The sequence below is a fragment of the Pagrus major genome, chromosome 20, assembly GCF_040436345.1.
Source record: "Pagrus major chromosome 20, Pma_NU_1.0".
Classification (NCBI taxonomy): domain Eukaryota; kingdom Metazoa; phylum Chordata; class Actinopteri; order Spariformes; family Sparidae; genus Pagrus; species Pagrus major.
The window spans coordinates 17,850,879-17,874,618 of NC_133234.1; the positions used below are offsets into that span (position 1 = coordinate 17,850,879).

Here is a 23,740-nt window from a genome sequence, read left to right on the forward strand (position 1 = left end):
AATCTGTATCAAAACCCCGGGTGAGGCAAACAAAAAAAGGGAACACTTGCATAACGTAGGAGCCTGATGTTACCCTGCAGAATTGGACTTCTCTACTTTTTTTTTTAAAAACACCCTCCCCTCCTCCTCCCCCTCTCTCTTTTCCCCTCCCTCCCTCTTAGTCACAGGGCCTGGATTGTTCTGCTGAGGCTTGGCAGAGGCCGCGGATGGGAAAAGTGCAGGGGAGGCAGCTAACACTTCCTGCCTCCCTGAATCAGAGAGTTAACCTTCACCGAGGGCACAATGGCTTCTCGTTAGCGAAACCACCCCACATGCAGGCAGCCTGTCACCAGCCATGTTCCTGTCCGCTGACCCCGTTTTGTGTCTCTCTCCGTCCTCCCTCGGAGTTCGCGTCCAACCAAAGCTGAGCCTCAGATCTGCACAATGGAGGAGGTTAATACGCTGTACAGTATGTCTACAGCTATAAACTGTGGTGTTTTAAAAGAGAGCTTTTATCCACATTTCCATATTTCATATCCAGAAGCTAAATATCTTTAGTTGCGCTTTAAAGAAACTGCTATTCTTCCTCAAGCTATTGAGGTTGGCAGATTCAAACATATTCAGGAGGAAAATAGACCTGAAAGAAGTGGGTTGTGAGTCCCATTTTCATCTGTATTGTACAAACTGATGAAGTAAGACTGTCAATTATTTATGAAAGGGAGAAAATTGTGGAATATTCTGGCGTAAAAGGTTGGAAAGAAAGGCCAGAGGACGTCTGAGGCTGATGTATAATTTCAATTCAATTAAATTAGTAATTTATGGATTTTTACTGCAGACATGAAGGTCTGAAACTCTGATTAGCTGAAGTTCTCTGAACTGGTGTTCTTTATTTTTTTTACTCGTATCATTTGAAAATATAGGTGATGCACTCTGGACTTTGTGGCACACTTGTGCTGCAACTAAGGATGTTTTTCATTGCTTATTAATCTGTTGATTATTTTCTAGATTAACCGATTAGTTGTTTGGTCTATAACATGTCAGAAAACAATGAAAAAATGCCGATCAGTGTCTCCCAAAGCCCAAGGTAATGTCCTCAAATCTCTTGTTTTGTCTAAACCCAAAGATATTCAAATATTCAGCCACAGAGGAGTCAAGAAACCAGAAAATCTTTACCTTTAAGAGGCTGGAACCGGAGTAATTGGATGTTTGATCGATTATCAGAATAGTTAGCAACAAATTTAAAAGGTGCAATATGTAAGAATTGCCCAGCTATCGAATTCACTCTAAAAAAAAAAAAAAAAAAGGTGGCAGCATTTTATCAGAGTAACTGCTGACTGGAGCTGCCATTAGCTAGTTAGCCTGGTTAGCTGTGCAGCTAGTGGTCCAGACTGGGAGCTCGGAGCATCAGGGGAGTGTTGGTGTTTACATCACTTGCAACTTTAAAAGTTGACAACGAATGTGATTATTCGTTTCAGCTCTACTTACTTGTATATTAAGCTGCAACGATTAGGTTGGTCAACTCGTGGTCAGTTAGTTGACTCAGAGAAAATTAATCTGCAACTACCTTAATAATACCTTAATTGTTTAAGCCTTTTGTTAAGCAAAAAAAAAAAACCCAAAACCAACTTCAATGTGAGTATTTTGGGTTGTTGGTTGGACAAAACACATCATCCAATGACGACAACGAAGACTCTTCTCTCATTTCATGGACCAAATAATTTGATTAACTCAGAAAATGTCCTGCAGATTTATCGATAATGATACTGATTGTTAACGGCGGTCCTATTCGTGCAGATGAGACACTGATAAAAACATCTTCATCATCATCATCGTGAGCTGACACACATGATAACACAAACTACTACTGTACGTCGACCAAAATGGCAAAGTGACAAACAAAACCTCAGAGCACAGCCGCTGCAAAACCGAGCATGACATCACCACACACCACTATAAAGGGGTGGATTCATGCTCGTAAACGCGATGGAGATAAGGAGTGGAGAAAGATATGTGGGCCAGAGAGATGACAAAGAACAAGGCTGAATCCGCCGATATGAGTCACTAAAGTCAATGCAAAGGATGAAACACAGTGGAAGTAAATGGTTTCTCCCTTGTTTTCCTCTCATTTTCATGGACAAAAAAACAAGCATGAACAAGGCTAGCCTCGGAGAAAATAAAGCATTGATTTTGCACACTGCCCTCTCTGCTGCAGAGGACTCCGATCAATAGGCTCAAGTAATACTCTGCACAAGTTTAATGCTCGAGCTGTGCAGAGGCAGACAAGTGCTTTGTCTGGAAATTATTCCTTCTTTATTGCACCAGCACCCCTGTTTGAAAGCAACACAAAGATCTGTTTAAAGAAACAGCGGCCGCGGACGAGGAGGACCAGCAGCGCTCTGAGGCTGGTGGAGGGATCGCCGTGGTCAAAGGTTCATCTGAATCAATGGAGGAAGCTACACGTGTTAACCACTTTGTAGGATCATCAGGGAAAGAAAGTGCAAGAGAGAGAGAGAGAGAGGGGGAAGTCCGCCATGGGAGAGGGTCAAATTGCCAACCATCAACCAAGCGGAGAGATGACCTCCAGCTAAGGGTGTGACCTTTGACACAGAGTGCTACCAAGGCTAGAGAAACAGACACTCTCCATAAACCGAGACCGAGTCAAGATAAGCATCGGATTCTTTGAAGCGGTCATTGAAAGCTACACAGCGAGGAGGGCGGCGCAGGTGATCCGCCGCCTTCTGTAACCGCGAGAAGCAGACGGAGGAAATCTGTGAATGAGCCGACCCGCTGAGCACGAGGGGAATCTAAAAGGGCTGTTTCTCCTTCTTTACCCTGCAAAACTTTAATTTCCTGACTGCTCACTTTTCCTTCTAAGGCTCCTCCAAAGTCAGCGAGAAAAACTCCCGCGTCACCTGTAAAACATTAAAAAGCGTTGACCCAGAGATTTGAACACTCATTAAGCGTTTTAAAGTGGAGAATTTTCTGAGATCCCCCCTCTCTCTCTCAGATGTTTCCCTCTGTGTCGACCAAATGGTATATCAAGTTCAGGAAATTAGCCAGTTCCTGTTGGGGGAAGAGAAAGAGAGCTGAGAGAGGCCAGCGCCAATGCAGCTCAGTTTTTTTTTTCTCTTTACTACAACAAAATCGCACCAGCTTGTCTCTGCTTGTATGCTAGCCTTGGAGACCATTTTTATTAAAATCCTTGTGAAAAAGGAAAGTATCTGGCTCAGTGAAATGTGTGCTTGAGAACAGAAAACACTTTCAAAAGCACAGAAAATTGCATCTCATTCAAGTGAACAGTGAGGCAGAACAGTGGCTAGACATCTCAACTCCTTACCTAACGCATACAGATTCCTTCAGGTTTGTTCTGTGCAAATAATCTGGCCATTAGGTCATTTAATATCCTCCGGATAAATTGCTGTGGACCCCTGAGACCTGATTCCCGTCCATACATCAGGAACTAATCAAAGGTCCCTCCTGGTCATGGCAAAGATTTTGCCAGGCATGAAGCAGCAACATTTCCCCGGGGAAATAGAGAAAGGCCAATAATCAAAGACACTCCACCACTTCCTGCCCTTTATCGCTCCAGAGCATCTCAACAGGTCCTGTTCTGAACTGCGATGAGGTTAAGACGGCTTTCCTCGCTTTAAACGAATTAAACACGAGCAAGATTACGCCGCGGACGACAGCGCGAGTTTACCCACTGTGCAGTCGGATGAGTGACAGCACCACCACCGGACTGGGTTTGGCATGTCACACAACTGTGACCCCAACAGACGAGACGCACACACACACACACTCACACTCACACTCACAGTATAGTTGTAGCGTAGGTTGAAACCCTAACCCTGCTGTTTCCATTGGACTCTTCAAACAGACAACTGGCCCTGCAGCATGTGGTGCAAAAAGCTTCCTCATGCATGGACGAGCAAGCGCATGAACACATAGACACGGAAACAAGTTGATGTGAGAAAAGTTAAGGCATTTACAGATTTTTTCCACGGAAAATCCACTCAAAGTCAGAAGTCAGGATGCTGTGGGTAGAAATCTACAGCCAACTGGGCTCCAGAGTGGCTCGAATCTGCACAGTGTCTGCTCAAACTCTATTGACCGGCAGGCGTCGAGGCAGACCCTTGCATGCTGCAACTGAAATTAGGTTAGAAGAAGTCATTTGTCTTTTGTGGAGGGAGGGAGAGTGAGGGAAGAAAAAAAAACGGAGGCTAAAGAGGCCAGATTGAGCAGGAAGGCTGTAAAGGGGAAGGAGTTCATGCAGACTAACATCTGTGATATTTCTTCACTTCATACTCTTTCTCCCATCCCCCTTTGCCTTGGGTGTGCCAAATGCTAAGGTGGGGCTTACAAAAACAGCAAAGAGCGAGGGCAATTTTTTTTTTTTGGTTTGCACAAGTGTTGTGCGTGCTGCTGCCACTGATGGCCATGTGCCCCCTCAGACTTTTGTGAATTTCAAACTTTTTTTGGAGTATGACTCTAACAACGTCACTTAAATTGCTGATCAAAGTCTGTCAGAAATTGTGTATTAGACAAGTAAGTCCTAAAATAATCACCGATCACAAGCTAGGCTAACAGGAGACGTGAAAATCAGACGATCAGTGTAGCTCACAGCTGAACTACTATGAAAAGTTAATAGGAGTTAACATTGACTTTAAGCTCACAGTTTTCCATTGATTTATGTAGAAACAGTATAAAAACCTGGTTTATTTCACGGCCTGTTAGCTGTGAATATCTTAGCAAGCTAAAAGACTCTCAGCTAGCAAGCTACGTGTAGCATTAAATCAGTTTTCCAACAGTAAAACATCATATAACACGTCATATCACTTGATATGTCAAGATCATGACACAGATCATAACCCTCATATTAAAATGATAAACTAAAAAAAGAAGAATTGAAAAAAGTCAGTAAAAAGTAGTAAAGATACATGAATGTTTAAAGTTTTGATCCAAAGCAGTCCATCGAAAAGTTTTCTTTTCTCAAGAGAACCCAGAACATGATAATCTTGGTGGAGGACAAATACGGATAACATGACATCATGTAGTTTATAAAATGGCTCATTACAAGAGCTAACAAGCTAACTAGCGTAGCGTCCTAACAGCTCATCCCTCTCTGGTCGAGGGAAAAAGCCCCACTTCACTGCACTGGTTCATCATCTCAGCCTCCTCCCACATATGGCGCGACCACAAGCTGCCTGAGCTTGTTGAACAGATACTTACAGCTTGTTGGGCGTACCCCACCTCACAACAGATTCATTACACACACACACACACACACACACACACACACACACACACACACACACACACACACACACACACACACACACACACACACACACACACAAGGCGTATCTGTGCTCGTATCAAAACACTGGCTCATAGGTGTTTTCTGACAGGGGAGGTAACAAGAGGGGCAGACTTTGCCAATAGGCAGAAAGTAGGGTGCCTGATTTTTGTGACCTTTTAAACCCAAAAATTATACATGCAGCCAATTTCCCAACAAAAATAAACACCTCCACAATGTAACATCTTGTTGTTCATGCTGATTTTTAGGTCCACCACCAATTATTTACTCTCTAAAATGTGACAAAGGTGTGAAAAATGGCCATAACAATCTCCCAGAACCTGATCCAACGTCTTCAATATTAAGTTTTGCCCCAAAAAAGCAGTCAAACACCAAAATATATTCAATTTACAGAGACTTAGCTAGAAAAGTAGCCAATCCTCACATGTGAGCAGCTCTGACCAACTACATTTTGGATTGTTTGCCACATACATGACTTTGATTAACTGATTATCAGAACTGCTGTTGATCTAATTGATCAGCTAATTATTTCAGCACCACTAATCTGCACCCACAGAGACCCTCCTCTTCAGGCTAATGCTGTATCCGGTCGTGGCCCCTTACAGCGCCCCCCCCCCCCCCGTCCTCCATTACCAGACAGGGACAGCACTGGTCTGCTGAAAAACCACTTTGCCGTTGCTGCCACCTTGTCCTCGTGTCTGGAAACATTGTTTGTCTGCTGGCTCAGATGGTGCCTCCTGTCTCCAAGATGAGACCACCCCTCCTTTCCCCTCCCTTCGCAGCCCTTGTGCCCCTCCCCCCTCCTCGAATGGTTGGGCCCACCCCACAGGGGGGTTGAATTTAATAAAGGCTCCCTCAGCCACATGCTAAAAAGGTATGCAAATGTGCAGGTCCTTCTGTTTTCTGATGTTTCCCCCCCACCACCACCACCCGCCCCTCGTCCAACTGACTGCTCTTCTCTCCAAGCCAAAGCCAAACACATGGAGGGAGGGTGTGTGAGAGAGAGTTTGGGTGTTTGTTTTTCAGAGGAATGGATTATTTTGTTAGGACCGCTCTTGGGTATTTGATCTGAAAAGCTATTACGATGATTGCGATTAGAATTAATTACATTATGAGCTACAGGAACTGTGAAAGAGGTACTTGACGTGCTTCCTTGTGGAGAGAGGAATCACAAACACACGCGCACGCAAGTCCAATAATTCCTCGAGTGCGACAAGATGAAATTAATAGGGCCAGGAAATTGGCAACCTCCAGGCCATCGCTAATAAATAAAATAATAAAAATTAAACACCCTTACATATATGTGCAGTAAAACACCAAAACAATGTTGACTTCTCTGGCCGGCTGCGGCGGCTCCTCCTCCTCCTCCTCCCCAGATATCAGTGATCCCTATCTAATACAAAGGGCCCAGCCTTTGCATGGCTACCATGATGACCCGTGTTCATGAGGAGGTGAGAGCTGATCATTTTGTTCCGATGTAGTGAGCCGTGACAGGCAGCAGTGCGGGAAGGAGGACGGGAGGAGGGGAAGGAGTAGAGGAGGGGGGGGGGAGAGGAAGGCCACAGAGGGACCCACCAGAAGCAGCAGAGAGCCAGGCCAGACTGAGGGGACCAGCCTTTCCTGCTGCTTCCTTCCCGTGCTCTTGGCCAGCTGAGCAATCAGGTCACCTCTCTTTCCCGTGTCGCTTCTGGTCAATTGTTCTCCTCCCTCTCTCTCTTTCTCTTTCTCTCTCTCTCTCTCTCTCTCTCACTCTCTCCCTCCTCTCCTCGCAGTGCCACAGCCTGCAGCTGTTGCGGCTGATGTCATTTTTTGATAGGATTTGGTCTGTGCCTGCTTGTTGGTTTCTGCCTCTCTGCCTAAACAAATGCAAACATAGGCGAGGGCTCATTTAAACGGGCGCACGCTGAGGAGGATCCTCCATGTGGGACGCGCAGGAGAAGGGAGGAGGCAACTGCGACGCCGCTCTCATGCAAACCCCCGAGATGATATGCAAAGTCAGATTTTCGAGCTCTTTTCCTGCTGTCATTATGAAAAGACGCTGCAGCCAACACAAGAGCGCACCAGGGAATACAGCCACTTTAAAAATAAGAGATCTCCATTCATGCTAGCACGCTCCCACTGTTTGTTCTTGACCCACGCTAGCCAAGACTGAGGAAGAGAAGAGGAAGTACACAAACATGGCCTTTTGACCCCCCCTTACAACCACCATTCAGAGAGAACAACTAGTTCTTCAAGCTCACACTGTAAGCAGAACTGAATCTATATCCGGCTACATTTACAAAACAATATCAAGTCCTCATCCTGAGGGTGTTTCTGAATAATCCACTGTTAATACAGACGCTCGCTCACAGCGACAGAGAGACGGAGAAAGGGGAGTTGGTATGATGCTAGCTGACAGTTAATTCCCAGCTTTGAGCGCAAGATTTACTCCAACACGGTCATGAAGAAAACCCTTCTTTTTAAAAACACGTGTTCCAGGAGAGTTTTCCTGAGACTCGAGACAGATTAGATCACGTCTTGGCTTGTTCAAAGACCACGAATATTTACATTATTGGCTCAAATGGCATCCGAATGAGCACATCAAACCCCCATCGAGGACAGAACAGGGCATGCCTGCAGATTTGGCACATACTCATCCCTATAAAGAGAGATGAACACGATATTCAGAGGCTTTTTTTCTCTCTCCCTGGTGGTAATGTATCCTAAAATGAGCAATCTCACAAGATTGAACAGATTCTCGAGACTGCAATCTGTTGAGACTGAGAACGAGATAAATAAAGTCTGTATGTATGTGTAGCAATGAGACGCAACTGTTGTCCTGACCTTGAAATAACTGCCACTTATGAAAAGCTGTTTTGGTATGAGAGACACCGATTATAGCCCATTTCTAGGCCAGCACATAATCAGTGTCCAAGTTCCAAATCAATGACCTACTTCCGAGCACACACATATACACACTGCACATACGCTGCGAGGCAAACTCTCTTTTAACAGCTTAATGTGGAGGAATAGGGAAATCAAATCGAGCCGACGCTTTGTTTTGATCTGAAAATGTATCCGAGTGTGGATATTTAGAAACACAAATGAGGCCAGCGTGGTTTCGTAACAGCAGGCTGAAGCAGCGGAGGCCCCGTCGCAGAGCTGCTCGTGTTATTTTGACACTGGCTGGCAGTGAGGGGGGCACCGGGGTCACGAGCGTCAGTGCTTTACTAGTGAGAGTAGATCAGATCTGACCTGGATAAAGTGGAGAAACAGTGACTTCCACAGCCTTCCACAGTGAAGAAATGTGAGCGGCGGCTTGGCTGGTGAGGTCAGGACTGCACAGAGCGCCGCCCTGGCATGCCGGTTCTTAACGCGGGGTGGGCTATTTACAGAAACACCCCCCTACCACCCCCATCGCCTCTCCTGCCCCCGCCCCCACCCCCCAACTTGCCTCTACAACCCCCTCGAGCAGATCCACTACCACACGCTCGTGCAAGGCAGATGGAGAGGCTTCTCAGAGCACCCAGCTCTATAACCAGGAAATACTCACTTCCCACAATGCAACCTCCTGACTTTATTTTTTAAATCAGATGTGATTTGACCCCCAGGTATAAACATTCAAGATGAGACAGAGAGGCTAAATGTGCCATCCATACATGCACATACTGCTGCCCCAGACAGGCTGCAGGCTGATGACAAAGACAGACCGGCAGACATGATTTAATGAATGGACGACACAGAGTACACGCGCATTCATTTCCTATCCTAAAGGGTCAGCTCCCCCTAATTTTATTACCTAGATGATACGTTTATTGACAGAGTTACTAGTTCATTTTCCTGTTCATACTGTCTGGAAGTGATACTGTGTGGGAGAGAGTGGACGGAGGACAAAATCCACCTCTTTTCCTGCAAATTCATAACAAAAAATTAGCTGAAACCTTTGTGATTCCCCCGAACAGCTGTTTCCTTGCTGCTTTGTTGCAGAGAGACACCAAAGCAAAGAGGGGCTTTGTGCTAAACAGCAGGGCCGCAACTAATTTTCATTGACGGTTAATCTGTCAAGTAATCGATTTCTTGTTCGGCCTTTAAATATGTCAATCAGTGTTTCCCAAAGCCCAAGCCGACGTCCTAAAATGTCTTACTTTGTCCACAACCCGAAAGATATTCCGTTTATTGTCATAAAGAAGGAAAGACACCAGAAAAAATTCCACAAACTGATTGCAGTTTATGTATTGTGCTGCAGAGATGTCTGCTGAAGTTAGCATGCTAACCAGCCAAAAATCCTACGTCTCGTATAAACACTGGTCCCTGAGCTCCCGGTCCAGACCGCTAGCTGCACGGCTAACTGAGCAGCAGTAAGCGGTTGCTCTGCAGTATTTACTTTGATTATGACTCTGACTGATGGCTATCTCTTACATAGTGCACCTTCAACTTTAAAGTAGACTCCACCAGTTTAGCTTTGTACTCTGTCTGTAACACTGTCTGGCTCAGGATGGACACTTTGAAATGAAAAAGGATCAGAGTTAATGCAGAAGAACCGGAGATATCGTCCTTTGTTTTTCCACATTATTCTTCTTCTTTGTCAAAACCTGGTGCCTACACCACAATGCAACTTGAGCTGCACAGCTCGGTTGAAAAAAAAATGGGAACTCGTGCTTTAATAGCCGCGCAGACAGTTTGGTTTTATTTTATTTGCTCAGGTCTTGGAAACTTCTGCTGCCAAAAACCTCACTGTGAGCGACCCTGACATTTCTCCCTGAATGATATCATGCTGTTGAATGTTTTTAATTTCATTTTTTTCAGTGCTACGAACACCACAAGTGTTCAGTTCCCTTCACCTCCATTGTATGCAGCTATCTCCAAAACACGAGCATATAAAACCAAAATTATCTTCACGGCTACTCGAGGTAAATCTGAAAATGTGTTTAAATGGGCGAACAAGTAATTTCACGTCATTTTAATGTTTTTTAGTGCCACTTTCCAGAGAGGTATGACAGACATTAGATGAATTATGCCTGCTGGTTAAAACATCCACATAATTGCAGGTATGTGGTATGTACCTGGGCCTGCTGAGCCATCAAAAAAGAAGCCTCGGGCTGTTACATATTTTGACGCACTCCTCCATCTCCGTGTGTGGCGTTTGAGCCTGCCGTTTCTCCGGGGAGCATTGATCCAGCATAATGACTTTTGTTGGAAAAAAAAAAAAAAACCCTCTTTCCACAATGGACAGCCTTGTCTTGTGCCATACTTGTTATCAGTTTTACGCAACACAGGAGCAGAATATGTACAGCGTAGTAGAGTAATCCTTTTCTCCTGCAAGGTAAATCAGGTTTTGTCACTGAATCAGGGCAAAAACCCATTATACTGAGATGATATATAAACAAATCAATTTTTTATGTTCATGCATGGTTTCACAAAACTATTCCTCCAGCACAGAGAAACAGGCACGAAATTAGTTTGTGTGGCCAATATTACACCGAATTAGTTTGGGAGAGTGATGGAGAAATCAGTTTTTTTTTTAATCAATGAAAAGGCAGACAGAGTAAACTGCTCAACCGCGTTTTATCACTCGAGACTAAATGAATGACTTCCTTTCGCTGAGCTGCGCAGGTCTCCAGCAAGGTTAAATGGGTATATCCTGCTGACCTCGTTCCCCAGTTCAACTATAAACATGACCTCTTTTGGCTCTCGCACCGCAGCAGAGCGGCAAACCCAAGGAGTGAAAGTTCAAGGAAGAGAAATGAGAGACACAGAAGCCGTGAAAAGACGGGAGGTATGGTAAAGCAAAGCAGTTTGAAGTGACAAAATAAGCAAACGGGCACGCAACACGAGGAATCATCTGGAAACAAGACAACGGCATTAAGAGCCACTGTCCTGCTCGGGGCATTGTAGCCTGACAAAGACCTCAAAGCTGTGTTTCTGGTGAAAAAGCAGAACAAATGGGGATTACAATATTTGAGGAAATAGAGCCTTTCAGTTGACCTACATCCCCCACAGAGACTCCAAATTATAATCCCAGCATACATGCTCAGCTATTGAATTTTTTAGATTCTGTATCGACACCATGAAATGGTGTTAGATGGCAACTAAATGGGCAAAAGGGGAGATTAGCGGAGAGAGATACTGACAGCACTCAAACGCATCTGGAGGTCCAAAATCAGGGCTTCAGCTTGTTTCATTTTATTCCAACTTTGGGATCCAAACATTTGTCTTTTACAGTTCGTATATTAACTCCCTCCAGAGACTAAAACACAAAGAAGAATCCACTTAAAGACTTAAGCTTGAGACACATTAGATCATTCTTCACCATTTAGCAGCGGCCTCCAAGGTTTTGATTAGAGTATTCATTGAACCCTGCACTTTAACACTCCAAATCAATTAGATGAACCGGTGCACACACACACACACACACACACACACACATTTGAAATGGTTAAATCGAATAATGATTTAATGCACGACCATCCTCCGGATAAGTCCAGCGCAATAATCATACTCACACACAAACAACATCCATTAATGGCTTTAGAGATGGTACTGTAATTGCTAAAAATATGCTTTTGAGTGAGCTAAATGCATAAGAAGCCGATTAAACTGCATTCAACGGTCGAGGCTTTCTCTGCTGGGTGTCCAGTTGGGAGCTTTAATCCGCCTTTAGTTTATTTATTGTAAATATATTTCTCGATGAGGATGAGAAGATAAAAAAAAGGAGAAGTGCAAAATAAAGTCACACTTCCTTCTGTTTTTCTGTTCGGATGCATAACAACTTTCACACAGTCATTCCTCTTACAACAGCAGCGTATTCAATCAGTTGTTTTTTTGGGGGGAAAAGACAATCTCGAACAAACTACTGAAGATTTTTTGTGACAGTTTTTCCAAATAACTAATCGCATTTGAATATGTTTTATGTGCTACATTTTGTTTCCACGTGTGTAAATTTGTATCCACGTGTGAAAGAAAGCCAATCACATCCGAATAAATGTAACTCACGTGTGAAATTGACCAGTTCACATGTGACATTATTCATTTTTGCATGTTAAAATTTGATTTTACATGCGATAATCGCCAAATGCCACTTTTTTCCCTTAATTTCTGCTCACCATGCAGGCAAATCTGAATGAATTATTTGTGGGTTCTTATGTTTTCCATAAAATCAACTGAACAACTGAACTGTGGAGAATATAACCGTGTGTATGATGTCCACATAATAAAAACATTTATATCGCTATGCGCCTCTCTGAAACTGCTGAGTTCACATGTGAAGAAGCAAACTTCAGGATCTCATGCCGTGTTTTGTTCTCACATGTACAAGTTATAATCCACATGTGCAAAAAAGCCAATCACAATTTGTGCTTTTCACACGAGAAAAGGCAAATTTCACGTGAAGGCTCATTACACGTTTCATCGTATAAACTTTTTTTACTCCTGACATTTTACAGAACAGTTTTTTTTATAATGAAACCCTAACTTCATCATGAAAGCATTCCTCTCCGTGACAGTGGCAATAACAAAGAGTTACATACAAACAGTAGTTTTATTATTTCACATTATCTTTTCATCTTGTTTTATTTTTCATAGTAGAACATTTTAATTCGCACTTGCCTCGCTATACAAATGAGGATAACCACCATCTGTGTGTGACAGCGCAGAGAGAGAAAACAGAGAGTGTGTATGTATGTTTACGAAGCCTCAGGAAATACCAGAACAGACACGCTGACTCTCCAGCACTTCAGGCCCATGTGACTGGAAACACACAGGCCGGATTGTTTGCATGTTTGCTCTGAGGTCGCGATAAGAACCAGAGAAATATCAAGGCAGGACTCAGCATTTGAATCTGACCTGCCTGGACCTGGATGAGTGCTGGGTCCGGTTTTGGCTGCTTCTTCTCTCTCTTTTTGAAAACTTTTTAGCTCTTTTTTCGACGGATCAGCCATCCTGCTAATTCGCGTGATGACTCTTGCGTTTGTGTGTGTCCCCGTAGCGATCCAGTGCAACAGGCCTCCGATGGCTTCCTGCTCTCATTACATTAGCATAATGCAGATGCAACCACAGTCGGTAACCTTGCTGTTGCTAAGCACTATTTACAGCAGATACACACGGATGCTGCGAGAGCTGCAGTGATGACAGTTTTTCTTTACTAACCTACTTTCTTAGGACACCTCTTATATATGAATCAGTACATTATTATTTACATTCAGTGCGTATATTATTATTCTAAAAAGTCAAAGGGAAATAACCTAGTTTTGGATTTTGAGTCACATATTCAGTAATACTATAAACACATCCAGACCATTAATACAGACTCAAGTTTCCAACCCTTTTTAAACTCTTTGGCCTTTAACTTCAACTAATTTTCTCCATTAAGAAGAGTATTGAATAAATAACTCAAACTAATAACTAATATAATATATAAATGATAATCGGGCTAACGATGGACACCAAGGCAAAAAAAATGGCCCCCTTTCCCTAACTAACACGAAAACATTCTCAATCCATCGAAGCGCCGTCCTGTCTTGTAAAAAGGTCAGTGGAAACCCGACTACTGATCATTATAGAACTCGGCCTTTTCCTCGAGCTGTAGAAACTAAACATTGGTGGCAGAGATATAAATATTGTGAGGAAAGGCTCTAATCTCTTACCTCTTCGTTTCCTCGTATGATAAATATTTAAGCAATCACCATAGGTTCTCGTGCGCGTCGGTTGGAAGCAGAATTTTCCAGATTGCACAGAAGGCATCGAGATGTGTACAGTAAGATCCTAGATGACAGATTTTCAGAGCGAAATCTCTCCCTTTGTGCTTGTACCATGCGCTCAGAGAGCGATCTGACCGGACTTTTGTGCATTTTCTTGCTTTTGATAGTCTCACATCACCATTAATCTCTCGCAAAGATGCCATTATAGATGTCATTAAATGTGGTGTCCAGCAAAACGTGCGAGCGACCAGTCTGAATAATTAATTCCTCCTGTTCCTGCTGCGGGGGCCTCTTCTGATCAGAGCTCAACCCGGTAACACGCTCTGTTATGATTGGCTAAAGCAAGGTCAGTGTCTTAAGAGACCTCGCTCTAATATCCAGCAGCAATTAGTGGCTGCTGCGCGGATGTTGCACATGTTATTACGTGATAGGGGACCGAGAGTGACCGCAGGTAGAGATTTAATGTTCGCTGTGCTGTCGCCAAGCAAAACGGGTTATTGAAGAGCACAAAGACGGCTGGTTTCGCAGCGGTGCACAATGTGGCTGGAGAGAAAACCACAAAATGGAGAACTGCTTCACAAAGGAAGCAGAGAAAAACACAGAAAAATATACCACTAGAGAGCATTTATCATTATCGTGTTTCTTACAAAAATTGAAATTGCAAGATCATTTGCAATCATCAAGACAAGAGGAGACATTACACAGCAGACTTTTTGAACCCCATCACAGGAAATATTTTTCTCTGGCCCTAGCAGCTTTCAGCGTTCAATCTGATTTTAATTCTGTTGCTCCGTTTCAATTTGAGTCTCAGACTGTGTTGGGGGCTGAGACGTGTCAGCATTTCTTTGAGCTCTATTTACAGCGACAAACATTTCCATCGCTCGCCGGGATAGTCGTCTGCACTTCTGACTGCTGACTACCTGAAAAACTGGAAGACAGGAGCTGAAGAATGTGAACACTGTGTGTTAACCGTGAGCTGTCGTGCCATTAGCTGTGGCACAACTGAATATTTATAGGTATACTTATTGCTTTTTTGCCTCTGTTTTGATGTGTTTATAGCAATGTGACATAAAATGTGATTTGAGTAAGTGTCGACTTGTTTGTTCGTTACCCTTTGTTTTGTTGTGTTTGAAAAAATGTGACAAAACAATGTCGTTTGAGTAATTGCTGACTTGTTTTTCCGACACACACATTAAAATATGTAAATGAACAAATCTTCCGACCTTAAAGGACCATCGCTATTTCATATTACCACTGTGCCACTGCTCTGGCATCTGATAAGCTTTGACTAGTTTGAATTTCATCGCTCTAAACACAACTGGAAATATATACTGTATTGCATTTAATTGTGCAGCCCTCACCTTAAAGGACCATTACATTCTATATAGTATTAACACTGCACCACCTTTTTGGCATCTGATAAGCTTTAAAATGTTTGGATATATTATACAAACTGGACTGATTTGGATTTAATGGCTCTAAATGCAACTGGGAATGTTTGCTGGGAAGCCAGTGAGGGATTTGAGCTGCACAATATGGTGAAAAACATCATGTTGTGATTATTTTGACAGATACTGCGATTGCGATATGAAAAACTCATCAAAATAAAGTTAAAGTTTTCTAACACAAACAAGATTTGTCGGTCAGGACTTCTCTGCAGCACTACAGTACTTCATCTGAATGCTGTGTAATCTCACCTTTATCAAAAAATTGCAGCTTCTGTGATTTGGATATTGCACTTGCTCATATTTCCATAATATTTTGATTAATTGTGCAGCTCTGTAAGGGATTATTAGCAAATCCTACAGGTAGAAGTGGGATGGAGGTGTAATTTGGGTGCACATTTCACACTTCCTGTGAAAAACCTTCATGTCAGGTGAAAAGAAGCTGCCTGAGACTGACTGACAGTCCACATACCCTCCCAGACAACAGCGAGACAGTTATCAGTCACAAGAAAGCGCAGCGCGAGGAGACGAGGGAGGGGATCTGACCCTTTCCCGCTGGAACGAAACCGGGAACAATGTAAGAAAAACACACAGTCACAAGAAAAGACCACTGTCTCCATCAAAACACACAGTTAACAAAGGAGTCAAACAGAAAGTTCCAGTAAAACGGCGCAGAGATGGACACTGAACAAGCTCGGCGTCGACTCCCCATGAGTCAGTCCATTGTGAGGTGCACAACGCACAAGTTGAGTTCCCAGTGAATCAGAGCAGTCAGCTGCCATCCACCACCTCAAGGCACAGGGCCAGTCTAGCACAGGACCGCAGACATGTGACCAGCTGTCTCACACAACCACCGTCACTGTACCGCTTCTCGCCAGTCAGGGCTGCGGACGGAGACATCGACAGCGAGCTCTCAGATATCTTTAAAACAAGTTTGAACAAGTTTACTCAGGTCAGACAGACACTACACGGCAATGATATAGGAAGAGAGAGAGCAGGTGTGTAAATCTATAGACGACTGCGACTTGTGATTTACAATCAGGAGGGCGCAGTGACATCAATACTGCAGTTTGTAGGAGGCCTCGCTGAGGACACCGAAATATCCCTCCACTTCTACCCCCCTCCCCCTGACATCGATACACGCCGCTACACGTGCAGCTGTCTAAATATTACTCCTCCCGTCTTCTGCTCTTCATCTTGCCATTCCTCTGCTCCTCCTCTCGCCTTTTCTGTCCCTGCGAGAGCTCGCGGGATGAGTTTAAGACGGACAACTGTTAAACCGGCACAACTGGGGATGTCCACATTTGGTGCTCCGTTGTCATCTCGTCGGCGGGGCCGAGGGGCCGGGAATAACTCACCTTCTGCTGTCCACTTTTTGAGCTATAACCAGCCGTGCACCTGTGGTACCAATTATCTTGTAGCTAACCACAATTAGATTATTCCAAATGTAAATAATATTTCCTGGAAGGTACCGAAGCAGGCAGTGTGCGGGGACAAGTCACTAAATCACTGTATGCACTTTAACGCAATTCATATAAGAAGCCAGACTACTGCTAATCTCATAAAAGGACAAACAGAGCCATTAAAAGTCCTCTGCTCTTTACTTCATTACTGGCTCAGCTTGCTCTCCTTATGCAAAGAGTCCCCAGGTGCATGAATGTTTCATGGCCACCCTGCTGCCTGCTTCCCTCTGCTCAGATTCAGCCTTTTCTCCCTCCTCCCCAAGGAAGCTCGAACTCCGCTGTCAATTGCACTCACTTACACTCTGCTACCGTCATCATCAGCCATTAGAGGCGGCACATAAGACAGCTGTTTTGCCTTGATGACTCAATCATCCCCTTCAGTGGGATTAGCATCAGTATCATCATCCTCATCATCGCCTTTGATCCCAAAAATTACCAAACAAGTCTGAAATTGATGACTATCAGCCTGTCTGCCACGAATTCCTGAGCCTTCGAAAAGATCTGACTGGCATTGTATGACGCTCAATCAAGCTTCAGAGCTTGTGGAGATAAACCGGTGATATACACCATGTTTTATATCAAAGCCTTTGAAAGAAACCAGACAAAGTCTTTCTTAATTTCACAGTTTTTAACATGCTGTATATCTGTATGTGTTAAAATATCTGCTTTTCTTCATTCTCCATCCAAGAGATGTGGATCAGTAAAAGTGGTCAATCATGAGTAAATGTTTGACGTATGTAGCTAACTTTAGATGAATAGTCTGACATTTTGGGAATGCTAAGTTGACCTAATTGCCTCCCGCCCCCTCATGCACAGGCATGACAGTGGTTTCGATCTTTGACAGTCTAATATTCACTCTCTTTTTGCTCTGTTTTTGGTCACCACCAACTCCTCTCAGGGACGACAGCTTATTACGACTCGAATTTAGGTTTCGTATTAGGTGGTGACCACTAGTGATCGTAGAAATGATTATGGCAACAAAGGAGGAAGTATGAGGAAGTAGCATAGAGACCCACAAGTCCGCATAGGGAGGAGGTCGGGGACGGGTGGTTGGGTGAAACAAGCACAGGACTTTCGCCGAGGAGACCGGTGTTCTTGCCCAGGGCGAAAGCGCAAGTCAACAGTGAGTTATTTTAACTGACCGACATAGTTAAGTAACATCATGTGTGTAACCTTAACCCTAACTCTAACCCTAAGTTACAAAAGTAACCTTGTTATTTCAAACCAAACTATGATGTTTTCCTAAACCTTACCAAACTGCATCCGTACATCAAATATCCAGTACACCTGTCTCTGGTACACTGCAAGGGTAATTTTTTAGTGAACTGCGATATATGTTATTTTGGGAGTCATCAGCAATTGACCTATTCAGTCATTTAGGTATGTTGTCCACTGTGTTCACCGCTAACTGTGTCTGACTGCCACGCTCAACATCAAGTGATTGTTCTTTGTACGTTATAACTTTATACTGTTGATTAGTTCTGGAAATGCTGTACTTAAATCTGTCATAAAGTAAATACTGTGGAGAAAGTAGTTGTAAAAGTAATGGTAGTGGTAGTAAAATGTAGTGGAGAACAAAAACATATCTCCCCCTCAAATAAAGCAGCAACAAGCATAAAGCAAATAAACTTGATGAACTTCAACTACAGCATCTAGGTTCTGGGCTTATATTTGTCCTCCTGCTGTAAATACTTCAAACTGGGCCCCTTGAATGGCAGATCAGCTGGTGGGCTAATTCAAGGCCCTGCAGCGCTGCCACTATCATCGTTTCATTAGCTTTAAACAGACATATTACAAATAGAACATTTAGCCGGAGCTGTGCGGAGTCAAGTCAGGCTTGTTGGGCTATATTCTACAACAGGAATGTGCCAACCTAATGAGACCACAGTAACAGCTTTCACTGACAAAGAGAGATGCAATAATATGGCTGCATTAGGCAGAAGAAAGGCTCCTTAATGCGGTCGTATTTCAAGAAGCAGCATCGAGGTAGACCATTCACGAGCCAACGGCATCTCAATGCCAAGTGTTCTTAAAACATATTACGGCATGCCATTAATTAATTTGTTGGCTTGTGAAGCGTAGCTTATTCAGGCTATTCATCACGAGCAGGAAATTGACAAGTTATCCATGGACGGCATGTCAAAGGGATATCAGGTTTAATTTCACATCAAAGGGAGAAGCGAGCGCTACTCCATTTGTTCAGTGCTCTTCGTTCTCTTTGCGCCGTCTTCTTGCCAGGCGGATAGCTTGCACAAAGACACATGAGATGTAAAGGAGGCTCTGAGATTCACCAGGGTCACAGAGCAGTGGGGAAGTTCATCTCGGAGCCAAGTGTTGCTTAATGGCTTCCTCCTGCTGTACGTCAACGCGGACCATCTGAGCAGGCTGTGGAGAACATCTGTCCTGAGCACACAGGCACTTTGTACCGCCGCAGTCACCCTGTCAATCAAGCATGTTCTGGCGTGTCACCGACTATCACCGGAGGTCGCGATCGCCTCTGAATACGTGCGCCCACACTGCTGTGGGGTGCTCGTACGAGCACGAGCGCGTGCGTCTACATTTGTATGTGTCTGTGGGAAAGCAGGGTTGACGCCACGTCTATTTTTAGTCTAGTACACTGAGTTCTGCCTCTGTGTTATGCTGCTCTGTTCCTGGGACAGGAGGCCGGGTCATCCGCAGCAGCAGAGAACCGGGATCGCTCCGGCTCTGCTCCCTGACCCCGGCCCTCCAGCTCCTACATCAGTGGGAGAGACTTACAAGATTCCTGGGCGGCATTTAGGGGAGGCTATCTGCAAAAAAGAGGCTCTTTCTTGACGGATGCCATGTTCATCCACCTCTTTCTCTCTCCGGTGACTAATGGGCTAATAATTCAGCTGTCACCCTGGAACGTTATCTCGCACTTTTTCATGGGGAGGATACCATCCCCAGAACATCTCCGCCACAGTCTGAGCCTTGAAAAAGATATGCACTAGACTCCCAAAGTTGCTTTACAAGTAAAGGTATTGTGAAGAGATGGGATCAGATGGAAATTCCACATGAGAGTTAAGCATAGAGGAAGCTAGATTAGATAATAGACGTTGCGAGAACATGGCACCGGTGCTATCATGTCATGCCTAGTTATTCAGTGGGTAGTGAACAGAACAATCATCTTTCCACTCATCTGCTACATGACAATGGTGAACCCTTGAGTCAATCGTCTGCACCATCGCTGTCATGACAGAAAAGTTTCAAGGGCAAGATCCTTGGATAATTGTTCAGTGTTAAAGGTATGAAAGGATATTCTGGAGAAAGATAGGTTAACCCTACCTGGGAATGGGACTCAGCAATCAACTATCTTTCTCAAGAATCGCCTTCCTGACCTTTAAGAAACCGATAATATGAGTAGGCCAATTCATTCCAAGGGGTTTTTATTGTGATAAAGTGCCTTTTGTTGGAGCTTCTTGTGCGGTTATTATCCATTTAAGTGAGGTTCCTGCGTTTCCCAGCATGTTTTTAGACACTTCCATAATAATGAATCCGATCTTGTTGCATTCAGCTGCTGGTAATAAGTGGAGCGGGAATATTTGGAGAACCCGTACTGATCCTGAAACGTTTCTTGTGGCTGTTTTTACTAATAAATGGCTGTACTTTACTTTATTACTCTGTGTGGAAACAGATTTTGAGTCGAGCAAGAAGAACTTTTGTAGGGTTAGGGTATCAGGTGACATGTGTGATTGGCCTGTTATCTACAGTGATTAAATGAACCAGCAGGGAACACAATGGGCCAGAAATGCCAGGTAAAGTATCTCATAAGGGCTGATTCAGATTTATCATGTCAAGACCGTTTTGACGCAGCGAAGCGAGCATAAAACGATCTTCGAACGTGAGAACATCCTCAAGAAAGCGCCTAGTTTACATAAAACTTCTGGCTTATGTGATTATAATAGCAAAATAGACAGAGACAGATGGTTTAAATAGCAGTTTAGCGAACACTTTTTTTCTTTTTTTAAACCATGATGACATTTTTACATTTGAAAGAATCATAGCAGTCCTGCCCTAGAAGATTATCACTACAAAGATTAAAGCTCTTCTCCTTTCCAGGCGCTTTTATCTTTCACTAACTTTGTGCAATCTGTTGTTTGTAACCCTGAAGTTACAGATAGCCTGCCTGTAATTTCTGTTTTTTCATCCAGTAAATACTTCACAAACGTTGTCCTGCCTGTGCTGTTGGCACGACAAGCTCACCAAAGTGGTTCATAACAAGTTTTTGTTGGAATGGCGACTCGCAAAACAGTTTATTCACACACATTCGGAGTGTCAAGAGTTCCCCTTAAAGTACCTGCTTCAGGGTTCAGGAAAACATCTATGTATAGACACTACAGCCGCTCCATCACGGTTATCAGTTTAACAGCTTGTCATTCAGACCTCTGGGGTGTTTGTGTTGAATGTTAAACTCTCACTCCTCTGCCCCTGTGCTTGTTTAATAAAGTACTTCCACTTGACTCAACACCGGTCAGTGGAACAAGGGAGTTGCGATTGTGCCCGGGCGTGAAGCCGCCGCAGAGCATTAATTTGGCCGAGGTCTGTTTCATCAAACCGCCTGCCTGTTATTATATTCAACAGAAATCTCTTCAGAGCGAGAGTTCACTCCAACAAGTGATAATAATCCTTCTAATAGGCTTAAATGTTTTTTGAAACTTGGAGTTAAGTGGCAGGCTCTGCTGTCTTTGTTTGCCCGTGCAGGGGAGGTGGACATGTGTGAGCGGAGGCAGGGGGCTCTGAGCTCCGAGGCCAGGCCCTCTATCCTTCCTGTTCAGTTACCAGAGGCCTCACACTTATCACTTCCAGATCTCACAAGAACAGAGAGAAAGAGCGACCACTGACAGGAAGGGGATTTTTTTTTTTTCCTCCCCCCCCCTTTTTTTGTCCCTTTTAGCGAGGTTAACAGAATGTCTGCCCCCCTCACGTTTCACAGAGGAAAGCAATTACTCATTAGGGCTCAACCTGGCAACCTTCAGACATCAACTGACTGATACTGGGAGCCACAGGAGTAGTCGGTTAACCGATCGATTTATCGAGCAAAAATCGTCAGGCTTTCATTGGTTTCAGCGAGCTGACTGTACTACTACTTAAAATGATAAATCTGCGATTTCGAAGTTGGTTTTCTTGAGTCACTTTTTCAGATTCTACAGTGCAAGATGTCGTCCTCAAATGCGTTGTTTTGTCCACAACCTAAAGATATTCTGTTTACTGTCATAAAGAATTACTCAAACCAATTAATCAATTATCAAAATAGCTGCTGATTTAAACTGTAAAATCTGACAAAGTGACTTAACTTCATAAAAAATAAAGGAAACAGCGTAAATCAAAATTACCAAGTAAAGTAGACTAATAATTTAAAGTTGAGACGTTTTAGCTTGCACAACTTAAATTTAATAATCTACTTTACCTACTAATTCTTACATACACTTTTTATTGCTGGATAATATATTTTGGAAAGCGACCTCACAGATCACACTCTCATTTCTTCTTTACATAAAACCCAGCGAGACTTTCCCTCCACGAAGGCAACCTCACAGCGACAGCAAGAGTGAAAAAATCTGTCATGAGCGAGAGAGCTGACTGTGAAGCGCTCGTGTCGTGCCCCCCGTTCATGTCAAAACCCCTCCTAGTTTCACTTGCTCTCACTGTCTACCTCGCCTGACGTTTCCACAATAATCACTTTGGTTTATCCCACTCGGCTGTGTGGCGGGCAGATGTTTGTCAGGGCACCGTATTTCTCAGCATTCACACTGCTCTAATCAAGATAAACCACTCTTATCTATTCTGTGTTTGTGTGTGTGTGTGTGTGTGTGTGTGTGTGTGTGTGTGTGCTGGATGTCCCAATTCCTAATCCATGAAGCCATAGCTGTATTGTATAATACAGTGGACAAACCAATTACATTCCCTTTCCACGACATAATTCTCCCCTTTAATGGAGCGTACGCTGATGTTGCATAAGAACGAACTGGTGGCTAAAGAGGATCATCGTGACCTTCGGTGTGTGTACACATTCGTCAGGCAGCGCATGAACCTCGGATAACGGCGAATATCATAAACAACATCTCAACGCTTTGTTACTCAGACCCCCCACCACAGGAGCTCCTAATGAATCCAACATGTCCTGCGAGGTGCGTCGACGCTGGCCACACACAAGCTGCTGCCATCGCGTGTTTACCAAAGACACTCGAGCACAGCGTGGAGGACGGAGCGTGTCTGAGCAAACAGAGTCGTAAGTCTTTAAATCACTGTAGTGGCAGTGGGAGGCAGGTATCCGTTTCCAGTAACAAGCTTTGTTTCATTCCAGTTGTGTCAAAACATTTCTTTTTCCAGAAAGGCATCAAACATCTCAGGTAAATAAAAAAAAAGGTTCTTACAGAGCCCGGAAAGGGGTTTTCAAGGGATTTTAAGGGGTTTAAGGGGTTTTTAAGGGATTAAAAACTAAATTGATTTGGCAAACTGAATGCCAATTTAGCACAAATTTAATTACTCTTCTTCGATTTAAAGAATGTTAAGTTAAACAGTGTTGATAGCTGTGCTTTTCTCACGTGACTAGCTACTCTCGAGGCTAGTTGCTGTACTGCTGTAACTGGCAAGCTCTGGCTAACATGTTAGCAAGCTGTAGCTACACACGGTAGAGCTAGTTAGCCACAATAGCTCTCCAAGCTTCTTTTTATTTATTTTCTCCTGTCCTGTTTACTCCCTCAGTGTGTTTAGGTACATCAAATAAGAGTTACTGAGGCACTCTGAGCTAGCTAGCATGCTATCTATCAGTAAACAAGCTCATTAGCTTGGCTGCTAATGGAATAATATGCTTTTTCACAACCACTGCCTACTGTCTCA

The 23,740-nt window shown here is 43.7% G+C and overlaps 1 protein-coding gene across 1 annotated transcript in view; it reads right to left on the reverse strand.

Moving 5' to 3' along the window:
• The window catches only part of LOC141015835 (zinc finger MIZ domain-containing protein 1-like), a 125,821-nt gene that overhangs the window by 66,333 nt on the left and 35,748 nt on the right, over positions 1 to 23,740 (reverse strand). The window lies entirely within an intron of this gene.